Source organism: Myiozetetes cayanensis, unplaced genomic scaffold (assembly GCF_022539395.1).
Source record: "Myiozetetes cayanensis isolate MyiCay16 unplaced genomic scaffold, myiCay2020 scf36, whole genome shotgun sequence".
In the NCBI taxonomy this organism is placed as follows: Eukaryota; Metazoa; Chordata; class Aves; order Passeriformes; family Tyrannidae; genus Myiozetetes; species Myiozetetes cayanensis.
The window spans coordinates 1,110,192-1,126,201 of NW_026087588.1; positions in this window are offsets into that span (position 1 = coordinate 1,110,192).

The window sequence follows — 16,010 nt, forward strand, 5'->3', positions numbered from 1 at the left end:
AAACTCCAATTTCCTTTGCTGGCTACAAATAACAACGTAGATTATTGACACTGAATGATTTGCAATGTACTGTGGTACATTTTGCCTCTTGTTTTTGTGTGCTCTGCCTGATTTATAATGATTGGGGTTCTGGCTCTATAAATTCCCCGTGTTAAGAAAATCTGAAGCTGCTTTTATAGGATGCAATAAGAAAGGAGGAAAAAGCCCCTGTTGCCACGCACGGATATGGGATTAGATCTTTTATAAAATCCTATAAAACCATTCTCAGGGCTATATCAGTGTCTTGTTGCTTCAGTAGGAGCCCAGTGGACCTACCCAAGGGAGCTTCTGCACCTTTGACTGCCCCTGCCTGGGGTTCCTGTCCTGAGGAAGGTCCCACAGAGCCTGGTGGGGCACATCCCACATCTGATGGATGAGCACAGCCCAGGGCCATGTGCTGGCTCTGGAGCCCTCCCAGCACCACCAGAATCCCCATAAATCCCCATCTGTCTGCGCACAAGGAGCAGAAACTCCTGTCATCAGTGACCTTCCCCCTACTCGAGCATGGGCGGCAAATCCAACATATTGGCCATGTGCAAATGGGACAATGAGAAAAGCAGGGGTTCCTGGGGCTAAGCCAGGCCTAGGTGGGAGTTTAGCAAACAGCTGATGACAGACTGAGTTTTGTACTGATAAAAAACAGGCAAAAATACTCATATTCCCCTCCCAAATCCCCACACAGAGGAAAACCAGCTCCAGTTTCTCCCAGGGCAGAGGGTGAGTCAGGGCTGGTGACCAGCCTTGGTGTCCTGGTGGCCCTTGTGGCTTTCTCACTTGCTTCAGGCTAAAGCAGGGGGTCATGGGAGGCTTCTTGGGGTCACCCTGAAAACCTGAGCCTGTGAATAGGCAGAAAAACTCAACAAGACATTTGTCTGGGAGGAATTTTTACAGACATGGCTTTGCTGGGACAGGCCAGGGCAGGGGGAAGGGACAGTTTGTCTTGCTGCTGTCACGGCCCTCCTGTGATAAGATCAACTCAGTTCCTTATTCTTAGTCTGAAAATCCATATATTCAGCCTGGAATCTGCTGACACCAGGTAGAGGTATTATTTTAATGTTTCAGCTCAGGGAATCCACTTGTTCCTGAGAGCAAAGCTGGGGAGCACTTCAGGTTATGCCCTCATTAAATAGGTGCTGGGAATTATTGTATTACCCTGAAGACTCCCAAATATTGGAGCCTGGAGAGGTACTGTGGACACTTCTTACTTCCTTCCCTATGACACTCCTGCATCTCAGCTGATATCCTTGGGCAGGTTGTCCAGGAGATCTGGAGGACTCAAGAGCAACTCTCAGATTCAGGTTTCATTTAAAGTGTGCTGATGAGAAGAAGGTGTTTATCTGCCTGGCTGAGCTGTGGTTCAAAGCTCCAGTATCTGCTCACACACTGCTGAGCCAAACTCAGAACCCAGCTCAGGATTGACTTTTACACACAAGTCATCAATAAATCCTCCAAGGGCCTTGTATCAGAATAAAACCCAGTGATGGAAATCATTAGATCTCCAGTCAGTAATTGATAACATGCCTTTCAGATGTGGAAATGAATTAGCTTTTGGCTTAGGGGGGATTTGATGCTGTATCCAATTTCATTAGGCAAGAAATTCAAATGATGAACCAATAGCCTTTATTGTTCTGCTTTCAGAAGGGAAGCCTTTGTTATCTCATTGCCTCCTTTTTTTGTTGTCTGCAAAGTTTAAAGAGCTCAAAAGAAATCTTCTGGGTTAGTGAGATGCCAACAGATGATCTCCCACATCTGCAGAGCTCGGGATTGCAGACAAGTTTTGCTCTTAGGTGCTTTGTGCCCCACCATTCCCAGCTCAGTTCCCACTGCCAGTGTCACAACATTCCAAAAAACCCTTTGTCCAAGCAGTTGGAAGAGCCCTGGGAAGCAAAGTGGGAGCTGAAACCCTCCCTGCCATGCACATCCACACCTCTCACCAAAACACTGCTCACAGGTCCTCTTCCTGCTCAAAACCCTGCACCAGCTTCAAAACACACCCAAAGAAAAAGCAGGTTTTCAAATTTCTTTTGGCCTGGGAAGGCCAGCAGGGAGCAGCTCTTCCACCCTGAGCTGAGCTGAAGGATCCAGATTGGTTCTTCTCCCCCTCATCCCACCCTAAACTGGGCCAGCAGGAATATGGCTATGCCTGAGCACATTTTAGCAAGCAGGGAATGTGGAACAGTTGGTGGTGGTGCTGCTGGGGCCAGTTGAAATATTTCAGCTTGGGTTTCAACAGTTAAATAAAAAGCAAGACACCCCCTCCCTGCATTGTTTGGGTTTATTTTAGCTGCAGATTTGAGGGCAGGAAACCAAGTTGCCCATCTCAGTGTGTCACAAGGCGAAGTTTGCACAGTTCGGGCTTGTTTGGTCCTTCCAGAAGAAAAGAGTCAGGAAAACAACAAAAATATAGGATTCTTCGGGGTGTGTGTGGGGGGGGAATCATTTTGGATCAATATTTAGGAAAAACATTTACTGTTTCTGGCATTCCCAAAGTCTTCACTTATACCCATCAAGGAGGAGATATTTTTGTCTGTGAGACAAAAAGGCTTTAAAATGTGCCCCCTTTGAACAAAGTGCTGCACTTTCTGTCCTCCTCCACGGACCCACTGAATAAACCCTTCTCTTCTTTGCTGACACTGGACACACCTTCCCATAGCCCAATGGGTTTTCCCTTCAGTGATCCCTTCTGTGAATTAACCAGCCCCAGTTCTCTCCATTTTTCCTTGAGCAGTGCATTTTCCAAACCTAAGCCTGCTCCTATTGCCTCTCCCTTGGCTCCCTCCAGCCCAGCTCCTTGGAAAAACTGGGGATCCCTGATTACTCCATGGGTTTTACCTCCTCACTGTACACCCCCGGAAGGATCTGGACACTGTTCCCAGCCATGGGAAGCTGCTGGTTAAAGGCTGTGCCATGATGGGAGATATCCCACCCAGAGCTTTCCAGATGGGATTGGTCAACAGGAGCTCCTCTCATTAAGGCTTTGCCCTCATCACCCTTAAAACCAATCCTATTCTTATGTTCAGGCCTATTTATTACATTATCAGCATTGCCATGTGTTCAGATCCCACCCTCTCATTTATCCACAGTCTCCCTTGGTGTAGAACAAACCCCACAGTCTGGAAGGATATTCTCTACCCCATCCCACTCCATCACTGAAGGATTAACAACATCTTAAACAAAAGGGTTCTGCAGGACCACACTCGAGACAAGCTCTTGCAAAATCTTAGTTTTAAGTTCCTTGAGATGCTTTTTGGAGGTAAGGAAATGATTCCTCTTATCCTTGGATATCAGATTGACTTGGTGGGACACACACCAGTCTCACATCTGTTATTTTTAGGGTGCTCATGTAGATTTTAGGGCTCCTGAGGGGAGATACAGGCCCTTGATCATGACATAGGTGGCTTCAAAAAGGGCCAAAAACAGCACTGAGAGGACTTTTAATTTGTCCCAGGCTGGTGGCAGATGGAGGAAGAGGAGGGTGCCTGGCAAGGTCTGGCAGCTCTGAGGATTCCATTTCCTTCTTCATCCATCTTCTTTAATAAGATAAAAAAAAAACATGTCAAGGCTCCCCAAACATAAATCTGAAATTTGGAAAATTTATGGGAGGGGGGAAAAAAAAGAGAGAAAAAAAAAGAAAAAGAAAAAAGAAAAACCCCACAGCTCCTCTTTTGTTTGCTCTGGGCAACATCCCAAACTCCCACCAAACTGCAGGAGTGATCTGAGCCGGCGTGGAAACACGGAGACTATTAGAGGAATTGGATCCAGACCTTTCCAGAATCTCAATTCAAATTACAGACAAACCCATATGGTTAAAGAGCAGCAAAGTCACAGAGTCAGGCATTCAGGAGTGAGCAATTTTGAGATTTAAGGTGCTGGCAAACACTATGGGAAGAGGAATGGCAGAGCCAGGGCTCCGGTCAGAGACACAACCTGGCTGCACTTCCAGGGCCGAGCTGTGTCTGCTCCTCCCGCAAATGAGGTTCTAAGAGTTTTCTTTAACCTGTCTGAGGCACACCAGGGTGTTTTCACCTTCCCTGACTCCAAGGGAGAGAAGGGAATGCTTCCCACTGGATCAGGGCATGCCATGACAGGCCCCTGCTGTGCTGTGGCTCTGCCTGCGGCTGCAGAGCAAAGTTCCTCTGGCTGATCTTTGGGAGGGTTGGGAGAGTTTTAAAAATTCCACTTGAAGAAGGTCCAGAAACATCAAAAGTCCTCTTTGGTTGCTGTGAACCCCGGGGTTGTCCCCCCCGTGCCAAAATCAATAGTAGCCTTGCCACATTGATCTGGAAATTTGAGATTCGAGCCATTTTCCCCTGCCAGCCGCCACCCAGAAAAGCGAAGGAGGGATGAAAAGTTCTCACCAGAAGAAAGAAAAGCAAAGCAAAGGAGGAAAGGGATTGAGTTATGTTTCTTTGTAGGAAATAAGCAGCTTTAACCAAGATGAGTTTTAGGTCTCAACACACTGAGCACAAACAGGGCTGTTTCATTATCATCCAGCCAATGATTTTGCAATGAAGGATTAACATCATCTTAAACAGATGCTTCCAATGAACTTCCAAAAATATATGGGGTGTTGGTGTTTTTTTTCTCTACTAGGGATTAGAAGGCTGTAGAGTAATTAGTTCTGAAATATTTTGGCTGGATTACTGCAGGCTGTTTATGAAGGAGATGTAACTACCTCTCACTAGTCTGCCTAATACATTCCTTTTTATATTTCAAATCCATTTACATTGTCTGTGGATTTGCTGAAGGTATAAATAGAACAAAATCCCAATTTTCATTCGCTGGGAATTTATCAGTGCACTGTTTTTTTGAGAACCATCTCAAAAAACCAACTTTTTAACGCATTTTTTTTCTGGAAGACCAATATTTCAGAGCTAAAGCTGTGCCCCAGATTTTCTGAAATGACCCCTAGTCTTGCATTTGTGGTTTTGAGGTGTTTTGTCTTGCTCAAGTTGGGAGAGCAATAGTGATTTGGTTGATGAAACCCTCAGGAAATGAGACAACTTGAGAGTTATTTGCCCCTACCTTGGTGTTCAAGGGTTGTCCTTGGACCCAGTGATTGAGCATCCAAACGGGATGATCAGGAAGCCCAGCAGGAGCTGGGAACACTCAGCGCCCCTCAGGGACACCACCTGCTTCCACAGCTTGAGTACCTTTCCCCCAAGCCAAGTTGGAGACATTTCTGCTGCAAAGACTTGTAAACCAGTGATTCCTGACTGGAATTTTTGGGATGTGCAGGTTCAGTGCAGGACAGACACAGCCTTTCATCTCTGGGAAACTTCAGGTTAGCACATGGGAATTCCCAGCTGCCTGGGAATTCAGTCTGTTGGCCAATATGCCCTTGTAGGAATTAGTCAGCAAGCACTCCACAATGGCTGGGCTCAGAAAACTGCTGCGCTGCTCCCAGGCAAGTGGAAAATCAGGAGAAAACCCACCCTAATTCAGCAAATAAGTGACTCCTAATGAATTATAAACTCTTTCCTATTGGATCCCGGGTACCAGCCGGGCCTGGAAGAGGACAGGAAGGACTGTAAATCCCATGAACAACCAGCAGACACGTGGCCTTGAGGGAGAGGAGGGGAATCCTCCTGCAGATCCCTCTGTTGAGGGTCCCATCCTGCCTGTGTTGAGCTGACTGATCCTGCTCTACCTGTTCCTACAAAGATGTCGTTTCCCATCTCCCATTGAAATCCTAACTTATCCTCCAGTCTGGATCAGCAAAGCTCCTCTGGACTGGTTGAAACAGCCAGGAAATCCAAACAACCTCTTTAGGAATGAGAGGACTCCAAATTCACCCCCAGAAGCAGGATAGGAGGACTAATATGTTGTCGTTTACATCTGATCTACAATTCCTCTTCAAATTCCACTCAAAACCAGTGTGTTTTGTCCTGAGAGAATTTGTTTCCAAGGACAAAATCTTCACTTACCAGATGCCAGTAAAAAGGGCTCATCTCACACTGATACCACCAGTCCCTGGATTTCCCTTCTCTCTCCAGTTGTTGCTCTTGATTCCAGAAAGAGTGTGAAATATTTACAACAATACCCCCTTTATCTTCCAGGCCAACCTATCACTGGGATTTGGCAACCTCCGAGGAAGATGAAAGCAAAGTCTCTTTATCACGTAGCCCAGAAGAATTTACAGTCCAAATAAACCAATTTCAAGGAGCAAGAGACGGGGGCTTTCAAGGTCTGAGCTGTTCCTTTTCTGCATTCTGCTGTCTGGGAATAAAATGGAATATTTATAGAAAGGCAAACTGTGTCCATTCAGTCTGACATTTGTAGCCAACCTTCTTGTTTCTAAATATTCATGAAGCAAGTAGACTGTGAGAGTCTCACCAGTGAGACAAACACTCCTTCAGTGCATTTTCCACATAATTCTCTTTTGCATTTATTACACTCTCCCTATTTTTGTTGCTTTAAACATCTTCTCTTCATTACATGGGTTTTGAGAGATGGAGTTGTGTAAAATTGGCAATCTGCTAGAGCAGAACACTGCCTGCACTCATCCTGTGCTCGGGGCTCTGCATCCCAGTGCTCCCCTGGCACCGTGCCCAGCTACAGCACCTCCACATGTTCACATCTGGCAGCAGGCATCGCCCTCTGGATCACAGTGTGGGCACAACCCACTTGTGTGTTGTCTAAAAACACAGAGAAAATGTCTTTGGACCCTCCCTGGAAGGAGGGGGGACAGTGGTTGTTGGCCTGAGCGACAATTCAAAGGGTTTGCAGCTCATAAATGCACTGGGGAAATGTCACAGAATATCTGAGCTGGGAGGGACCCACAAGGACCATCCAGTCCAACCCTCAGCCCTGCACAGGCCCAGCCCCAAGAGTCACCCCTGTGCCCCAGAGGATCATCCAAACCCTCCTGGAGCTCTGGCAGCCTTGGGGCTGTGCCCACTGCCCTGGGGAGCCTGTTCAGTGCCAACCACCCTCTGGGGGAAGAACCTTGTCCTGAGATCCAACCTGACCCTGCCCTGACACAGCTCCAGCCATTCCCTGGGTGCTGTCCCTGGTTCCCCCAGAGCAGAGCTCAGTCCTGCCCCTCCTCTGCCCCTGCCCAGGGAGTTGGAACTGCAGTGAGGTCTCCCCTCAGTTTCCTCTTCTCCAGCTGAACACACCAAGTGCCCTCACTGTCCTCACAGGGCTTCAAATCAAGGCCCTTCTCCATCTTCATTCCCTCCTTTGGACACTCTCTAATGGCTTCATATTTGTGATCAAAGGAGATGGGAGGTGGAGGGCAGGAGCACCACCCCATCACTCAGGAGGTGTAGCTGTAGCTCAGCCCTGGGAGATCCTTCTCCAGCTCTTCCCTGTTGGATGTCCTGAAGCCAAGGAATTCAGTATCACAAACTAGGATGTGGAGCCATCTGGGCCATGTGGCAGAGCAGCTTCCCCTTCCTCCCAGGGCACCCCAAAGGGTTAAAGCTGTGTTTTATTGGTACATCTGAGCAAGGTGGCTCTGCCTGGAGAGAAGGGAGCAGGACTTAGGACTCCTTTTTTCCTGCAGCATCCTTGGAGAAAAGGTCTTTCCAGAGCTGCATGTTCTGCACAAACTCATTGCAGAGCCCTCAGGGAGGCTCTGACCTTGCCCACTCCTGTGCCCTGGAAGACACCTGGGAGCAAGGAGAGGGAATGATGGGTTTAAATTAAAAACGCTTAAATTAAGTTTAAATTAGATACAAGGAAGAAGGGTTTTACAGTGAGGGTGGGGAGGCCCTGGCACAGGTTGCCCATAGGAGAAGCTGTGGCTGCCCCATCCCTGGAAGTGTCCAAGGCCAGGTTGGAGCAACCTGGGTTAGTTGAAGGTGACCCTGCCCATGGCAGGGGGATTCTGTGATGCCCAGAAAACACTTAACCTTGCAATGCTCACCTTTTCCCATCACTTTGCCTTTCCCAGAGACTCTCAGTCCCAGCAGAGACCCCTGGGGGGGTCCCAGCTGGCTGTTGTGCCCTGCTGGGAAAGCTTCATTCCTGCCATTCCTTCTCTGCCAGACTGGCCTCTCCCTGGGACACCTCCGGGGTTTTTGGTGCAGAATCCAGCCCCAAGCCCTGGGAAGCCACAGGAGGGCACACAAGTACAATGTCCTTCTCATCACATTTCTGTGAGGGCCAGTTATGAAGGGTGGGGACCCATCTCTAAAAAAAAATCCCACTTCTCCACAGGTGTCATCAATCCTGTTTTCCACCCATGATCCCAAAGGCCAAACTTCACTGTCTATCTCCCTGAGCTTGTTTGGAAGCTTTTCCTTGCCCATCTCCCAGGCTGAACGAAGCATTTGGCAGGAGCTCATGGCTAGGGCTCCTGGAGAAGCTTTGTCTGTGAACAAAGAAGGAAATAATCTGTTTCTCTTTTCCTTTTTCCTGATCTCTGCAGGATTCCCGTTCCTGCTGTGCTTGGAAAGGGCTGTGGTTTCACTTTTCCTGCCTTCTGTCCTGGGCTGCTCATGTTCATCTGCCATGTTGCACAACAACCTCCACTTTTCCCTTCTCCTGTAACTTTTCCCTCCTGGTGCTTTGCAGTGTCACTTCCAGAGGAAATCAAACCCCTCCCCAAACATAGAATTTCTGCCCACCCATTACCAGGAGTTTATTATTAATTTTTTCCCCCAGCTCTGAAGCTGGTTTATATGTGCATGTATTTGACCTCAGCTGGGTTATTGCAGTCAAAAGAGTAAACAAATTGAATACCTTCAGCTGGAACCTGCCCTGGCACAGCCCTATCAGATTCCCCCTCCCTAATGGCAATGGCTGTGATTTACGACCTCCTGATAAAGGAATCCTGATGTAGAAAAGCTGCACTTAGAGGCAGGCAGGAGAGGTGCCATATAGTTTATAGGCTTTGAACTTTTATTTTGGGGCTAGGAACACATATGTAAAAGGCTATTTATCAGAGCCAGGGAGAAAATGAAGATATTTTCTGATATTTTTAACATATTGGCTCCAAATATTGCTGGAAAAGTTGGGGTTTCCAGCAAGAAATTTCTGGTCAGGTTGTTGAATGTGTTTTCTCTCGAAATATTTATATATGTCCCTGTTTGTTCTGACTCCGACAGGAAGGATTGCTGCAAAATGCCACTTTTTGGCTCTTAATGTACAGCACTATGTATGGATGCTCAGAAAGATGAAGATGTTGGGGCCTTTAGGCCTAGAAATGATGAATCGTGCCTGTCTGGGGTGAGATAATTACAAAAGAGTTGCAATTATCGTTGTTGCTCATTAAAAATCCAGGCTCATTTGCATGCCAGGCTGCCTGGTTTGGCTTCAAGAAGGTGAACAAGCTGGATTGATAAATTTGTTAAATCTGCTGGAGAAGCACAGTTGAAAATAATAACAATAATTAGTAGTAATATAATTGATCTATTTTGCTCTATGCATGACAGGAATTCACTTTAAATTGAGGCAGCAAATTAAAGCAGCATTTAGCACACTAAACAATATTGCTGGTGAAAATAGCTATTTATATCTGCCAATAATTGTTATCTAACTCTGAGGGATGCAGCCATTCCGCAGTAACCTTGTGGTGCAGAGGAAACTGGAATCTCTAAGGAACAGCTGAGAATTCCCAGTAAAAATAGGTCATATCTGAACCATCAAGACAGTCCATTGCAGAGCAATAACCCCCCCCATGCCTTGTGCTATCAACAAGCTGCTGATTTGCCTTCGAAAGGTAACACCAAATTCAGTTTGGTGGCCACAGTGGTGTTCTCACTGATGCCTTCTGCTTGGGAAGGGAATAAATTAAACCTGAGAGAAAAAATGAACCAAAGCAGTCAGTTTGGGGGAAAACACTCTGAAAATGAAAGCATCATTGTAACGGGATCCTGGGAAAACTGAATGAGGATCACAGAAGGTGCTGAGTTGGAAGGGATCCACAGGGATCATCGAGGATCCACAAGAATCCAACCCTCAGCCGTGCACAGGCCCACCCCAAGGGTCACACCACGTGCCTGAGAGTAACCAAGAGGGACAAATCCTGTTGTATTCCTCCTGGAGTTCTCTCACAGACTGGGGAGGGTTTTCCATCCAGCTGGATCAAGTTGGATCTCTGACTTTGCTCCATCCTTCAGAGCTGAGTTATAAAACCCCAGAGAAACCAGAGCTGGTGTTTGGGTACAATGGGCATGGTCAACCCTGAAAAGACAAGCCTCAGGGGAGGCTTGCCCAGGGCCAGGCTTGTCCCACACCACAAGGACTCACCCAAACCTCCGCTGGATTCCCTGCCCCACAGCTCTGAAGGTTTCTGGAAGCTGCTCCAGTGGGCAGGTGATGAGGTTGCACATGGGCTGTGCAAGCTGTGCCAAAACCACCCTGTGCCTCACTGGTTGGTATAATGCAGAGTGTTTCCTTCCTGCTGAAGAAGAGTTTCCGAAGAGGTTCCATCACGTCCCTAGGCCTGGAGGTCGGTGTGCCCAGCTGGAGCAGCCACTCCTGTCCCCGTGGTGACCCCTCTGGCCTGAGTGTGTTTTAATTGTCTGTTAGAGCCCATTTTCTGAGTCAAACCCTCCCCAGCACTCACAGTCTCATCCCTTCCATTCCCCTCCTTTGTTTGCCCTCCCCTTGTCTCCATGGTCAGGACAGGAGGTCAACATCTACCACACAAACCCTGTCTGAGGGTCTCCTTCAGGAAATATTGACAGGTTGGAATTAGTTTACCTTCTTTTTCCAGTCTCTGAGTGGAAGAAGCATCATCCTGCTGTGACAGTCAGAGCCTGGGTGCTTACCCAGGGCAGCTCCTCTCTGATGTTCGGGGTATTCCCATGGGCACCCTCTGCCCATGGCTCAGCTTCCCATGGGGGGAAACGTCTCCTTCCCACCCGTATGATTCCAGGTGTGTTGTGGAGGAAGGCAAGCTCATTCCATGCAGATTCACAGAATCCCAGAGTGGTTTGGGTTGGAAGGGACCTTAAATATCATCCAGCTCCAGCTCTGGGCCCCAGACCTCACTGTGGGGCCCTTTAATGCAGCTCTGTTGGACAGGGGGGTAAGAAAATGTGGTGCTTTCTCATGTAGGCGTTTCTCTGGGAATATTGGGAAAACTGCTGAGCTCATCAGGCACAGCCAGGATCAGGACAGGAGCGAGATCCTCCTGCACTTTAACCTTGACATGGAATTCACTGGGACACATCCTTTACATCCCTGGACATAGACCTGTTGGAGCAAGTCTGGAGGAGGCCCCAAGATGATCAGAGGGATGGAGCAGCTCTGCTGGAAGGAAAGGCTGGAGAGTTGGGATTGATCAGAGAAGAGAAGGCTTTGGGGTGACCTGATTGTGGCCTTGCAGTGCCTGAAGAAAGATGGAGAGAGACTATTTCCAAGGGCTTGGAGTGACAGGACAAGGGGGAATGGCTTCCCACTGCCAGAAAATAGGGTTATATAGGATATTGGGAAGAAATTCTTCCCTGTCAGGGTGGTGAGGCCCTGGCACAGGTTGCCCAGAGAAGCTATGGCTGCCCCTGGATCCCTGTAAGTGTCCAAGGCCAGGTTGGACAGGGCTTGGAGCAACCTGGGCTAGTGGAAGGTGTCCCTGCCCATGGCAGGGGGTGGAAGGAGATGGTTTCTAAGGTCCCTTCCAACCCAAGCCATTTTGGGATTTGGTGATTTCTCCCCCTCTGCTTTCTTTATATCTGCAGCTGAGCAGATTTTCCCTGTTATTCCCTGCAAGTTGATAACAAGGAATTTCCAGCACGGACATCTTCTCAGAGCCAAATTCCTCCCCAGAATGTGAGGTCTGGGTGAGGGATAGGGTTTGTCCCCCCTTCTGGTGATGAAAGAGTTAATCAGATGGGGGCAGCTCCTGTGTTTTGATGGGATGAAGGAGAAGAACAGGGCAAACCAGTCCCCAAAGCCTGTCCAGGTCAGAAACCCCTCCTGGTGTTGGCTCCCTCACACTCCCCGTGGGTATCCCTGGTGGAAGAGCCTCCAGGAGAGCTCCTGTCCCCTGGTACACTGTAGAGTCAATAAAGTTAATGGAGCTCAGAGAGGGAACCATCCAACCAAAGCAGAGTTTTAATTCTTTTCCCTGTTCCAGGAGAAGCTGGATCCTGTCACACACTGCTGGCAGTGGGGGCTGTCTGAGCTCAGCTTTCCCTGCAGAACCCCCATCAAGTCCAGGGCATCTCAGCCCTGTGGGAGCCCCAGCCCAACCAAGAAAGATGTTTCTACCTCCTAGACCTGCTCCCTGCCCTGTCTTGCCAAACCTAAACCCACCATTGTGATTTAGATGGGATACTGGGAAGGAATCCTACCCTGTGAGGATGGTCAGGCCCTGGCACAGGTTGCCCAGAGAAGCTGTGGCTGCCCCAGCCGTGGAAGTGTCCAGGGCCAGGTTAGATGGGGCTTGGAGCAACCTGGGCTGGTGGAAGGTGTCCCTGTTGATGACAGGGGGTGGAACTGGGTGAGCTTTAATTTCCCTTCCAACCCAAACCATTCCATGATTCAAAGACTTCAAGTAACCAACTCCTCCTCATTCAAAACCTGTAAAGTCCACCGGGGTCCTTCCACACACTTGCCCCATCTGTGGATAAGACCTTGAAGGCTCCAGCTAATTCCTCCTTCCCAGAATTGCAAGTCATGAAGCAGCAGTGTCCTCCTCCCTGGAGGGAAAATCCTGCCTGAAACAGTGAGGACAGTGGCCAAGGCTGAGCCTGAGAGATTCGGCCACACCTTCATGGCACATGTCACACCCCACCTGGTTCCTGCTGCATTTTAAGAAGTACCTTGCTTTCCCAGGGACGGGCATTAGCTGAACAAACTATTTTATTTCACTGATTAATTAACACAGGAGAAAGCTCTGACCTTGCTGTGGGGGTAATAATGCCCCTGTCACACCCCCACAAGGGGATGGTTTAACTGCGTGACCCCCTGAGCAGCTCCATCATTACTGGGTGAGGAAATATTGGGATGAAATCCTGTTTCCTGAGGGGGCAGTGGGTGACCCTGGCAGAGCAGAGCACACACAGAGAGGAATTATCTGCTTTATGCAATCAGCAGATCAAGAGATAATAACAGTGCAGGAATGTCATGAAGTCCATGCCTGGCTCCATGTGCATTATCCAGCCACGTGCCAAGAATTCAGGATCAGAGGCATCTGGGCTGTCAAAGAGTGGTGCTGAAAGAAAAGCAGAGCAAACTTTGTCCTTTGTTCTGGGTTGATCAGAGTGAAGCAGGAGGGGGTGGAGGAGGGAGATGCTCCTGGACGTGAGGCTGCAGCAGGGCCTGGAATCTGCCTTGGGACCACATCCAAAGCCCTTGGATTGATTGCCAGCCCAGTGACCTCCCCTGGTGTTCCACTGACCTGAAAGGGCTGTGGATGGACAGAGGAACAGGAGCTGCTCCTCAGCTTTCAGGTGAGAGCCAGGGGCCTCAGAATCTTCCCTTGATGGAAGTCTGGTTTTGGTGGTGCCTGTCCCAGTGACAGGGCTGGTGGTGGCCCTGTGGCTCAGCACTGACCCGGCACCATGAGGCCAATCCTGCAGATAGTGGTCCCAATATCCCTCCCTCAAGTGGTCTGCAGCCAGGGATGAGGTTCTAAACCCTGTCCCCTGGGCTGGGCTGCATGTGCATCCTCAGGAAATTCACAGAGATATTTCACCTCCTGCTTCAGTCCCTTGCTGTCTTTCTAAGGAGAGTTTGGTGGCAACTCCCTCCAATTCACTCTTTTCCATTTTCTCTGTATTTATAAAGTCATTTTCCTCTGCAAATTCCTGTTTATCCCATTATCCCTGCACAGAGTCCAGTGGCTTCTTCAGGACACTTTCCATTTAAAGATCAGAGAAGATGAGACAGCACCATCATCCTGCTTTCCTAGGGGTCACTCTCCTAGTCTGTGGGAATACACAGAAAGCCTTTTCCTCCTTTCCCATCATAACACAGCAATAATGGAAGCATTTCCAATACCTAGTGTGGTGGTTGCTCCCTCACCACCCTCTAGACCTGCTGTGAGGTTCTTGTAATAAATTCAGCACTGGAGCTGGTAGGAGACATCTCAGATGAGTGTTATGGGCTTTTCTTCCCCCCGCAGGAAAACGCAGTCGGACTGAAATCAAAACATTTTGAAGGAAATGTGTTGATTTTGACTGGGAAGTATCAAAACAGATTGTTTCAGCTCTCTCGGTTTGTTTTGACAGGATCAAAATGTTTCATTTCCATGAGGTAAAAACAGTCGGGGCTGATTTTGCTCCTAGTTTAGTTTTGACTTTCACTTCACACAAAATCATTGTGTTTTTGTCATGAGGGGCTTGAATAGAGGCCAGTGGTAGTGTCAGAGTGGGAGGCCTTCAGCATTCCAGGTGTCCCCAAGCCAGAGCCGGAGCTCTCCTTCCTCCTGGCCACCCCCAGCCCATCACGGCCACCGAACCAGAGCAGAAACAAATCCACATCCACCTCTGGGGCCAGAGCTGAGGGAAAGGAACAGCAGCAGCTTCAAATGCCTTTCCTCAATTTATTTCCTTATCTCCTGATCTTTGCTGCCAACCCTTTGGGTGCTGCTGGAATTCCCCACCCAGCAAACCCACAGCTCCATTTCTCACCTTGCTGGGCTTCAACCACTGTTTTGTTACTGCAAGGCAGCAAAAGGGTTTAATGTCTGTCAGTGAGGACTTGCTGCAGATTAAGGAAAGCGATTAAACCAAGGTAACATGCAGGAATTAACCTTTGGAGGATAGAACCAGCTAAAATGCCTCCTCTTCCTCAGCCTGTCTGCATCACAAGGTGATTCATTCTCCGTGGTGCTCATTACCATGCTATAAAGCTGGGAGAGAATGTGGAGGCAGCTTGAAATGCCCCCAGCTTTAAAAAGTTTATTTCCTGGCTCCGTTTTTCGTTGTGCTTTCCCATTTGCCTGCTTTTCCCAGGCATTTGGGGATGTATTTGCCTCTTGTGCCCCATCATGGCTTGGGAAAAAAATGAGTTTCCTTCAGAAGTGTCTTATTTTCCATAACTCAGCCACGTCTGAATGACCCGGATTGCTTTAGGTAGAGGAGATGAGGGTTAAATGGCCTGTGAGACGAGTTCCCCCTCCCTGTGAGGGTATTGCTCACGTGCCACTTTCCCCCTTCTCCCATTGATTTTTTTTAGGAGGTTTAGTATTTTGTAGACCTTTTTCTTCCAGCAACTGAGGTTAAAGCTGGCTGAGATGTTAATGTGTTCATTAACACTGATCCCTTAAGCTTTATTTCTGTGAAAGCTGAAGGGTTACAGGGGTTTGAGCAGATGGTGCTGGGCTGGGGTGGGAAAAGACCCCAAAGCAGAAAGCAACAGGTCAGAGAGGCCTGGGGAGAGCAGGAGGAGGGGACAGGGACCTCAAACAACATACAGAGTCCTTCATCAAAGCACCAGCTGAGCTTCTTCTTGGAGGCAAAGCAAACCTCCATGCACCTGGAGTGTTGCCCATGGTTGATTTGGTGGGTCCAGCTCAGCCCCTCATCCCACAGGTCAATGGTCATGTGGAGTGTCAGTGTTTTAGGGATATATTAGGAGTGGGATATGGACTGGAGTCTGTCAAACAGGCAGAGCAGCTTCTCACCCTGCAAGTAAAATTAACTCCTTGCAGTTTTGGTGGGGTAGCTGGAGCTGATCCCGTGGCCTCTCTTCTGTCCCTCCCCACAGGACTGGGAAAAATGACGCCATGAAACCACATCACTGGGCTAAAAATGGGAAAAAAGGAAGACACAGAGAGAGAGAAACGGGGCTGCAGCAGGAGGGGAAACAGCTACCCCACTGAGGTGTTATTCTGAGAGCCCTGAGAAGTTCAGAAACACCTTTATTTGTAGTTTCCACTTTGACTTTGCTCAAACTGGAGGGTACAAATGCATTGCTGTCGCTGGAGCTGCTGATTCTGCTACTTCTCCAGAAAGAAGTGCCTTTGCCTTTTTTTCCCCATCTCGTGGCTCATAAAACAGGGATTAAGAGCATTTTTTTTTTTTCAAACACAGTTTTTTGTAATAGCACAGCCCCAAAGCCCTGCAATC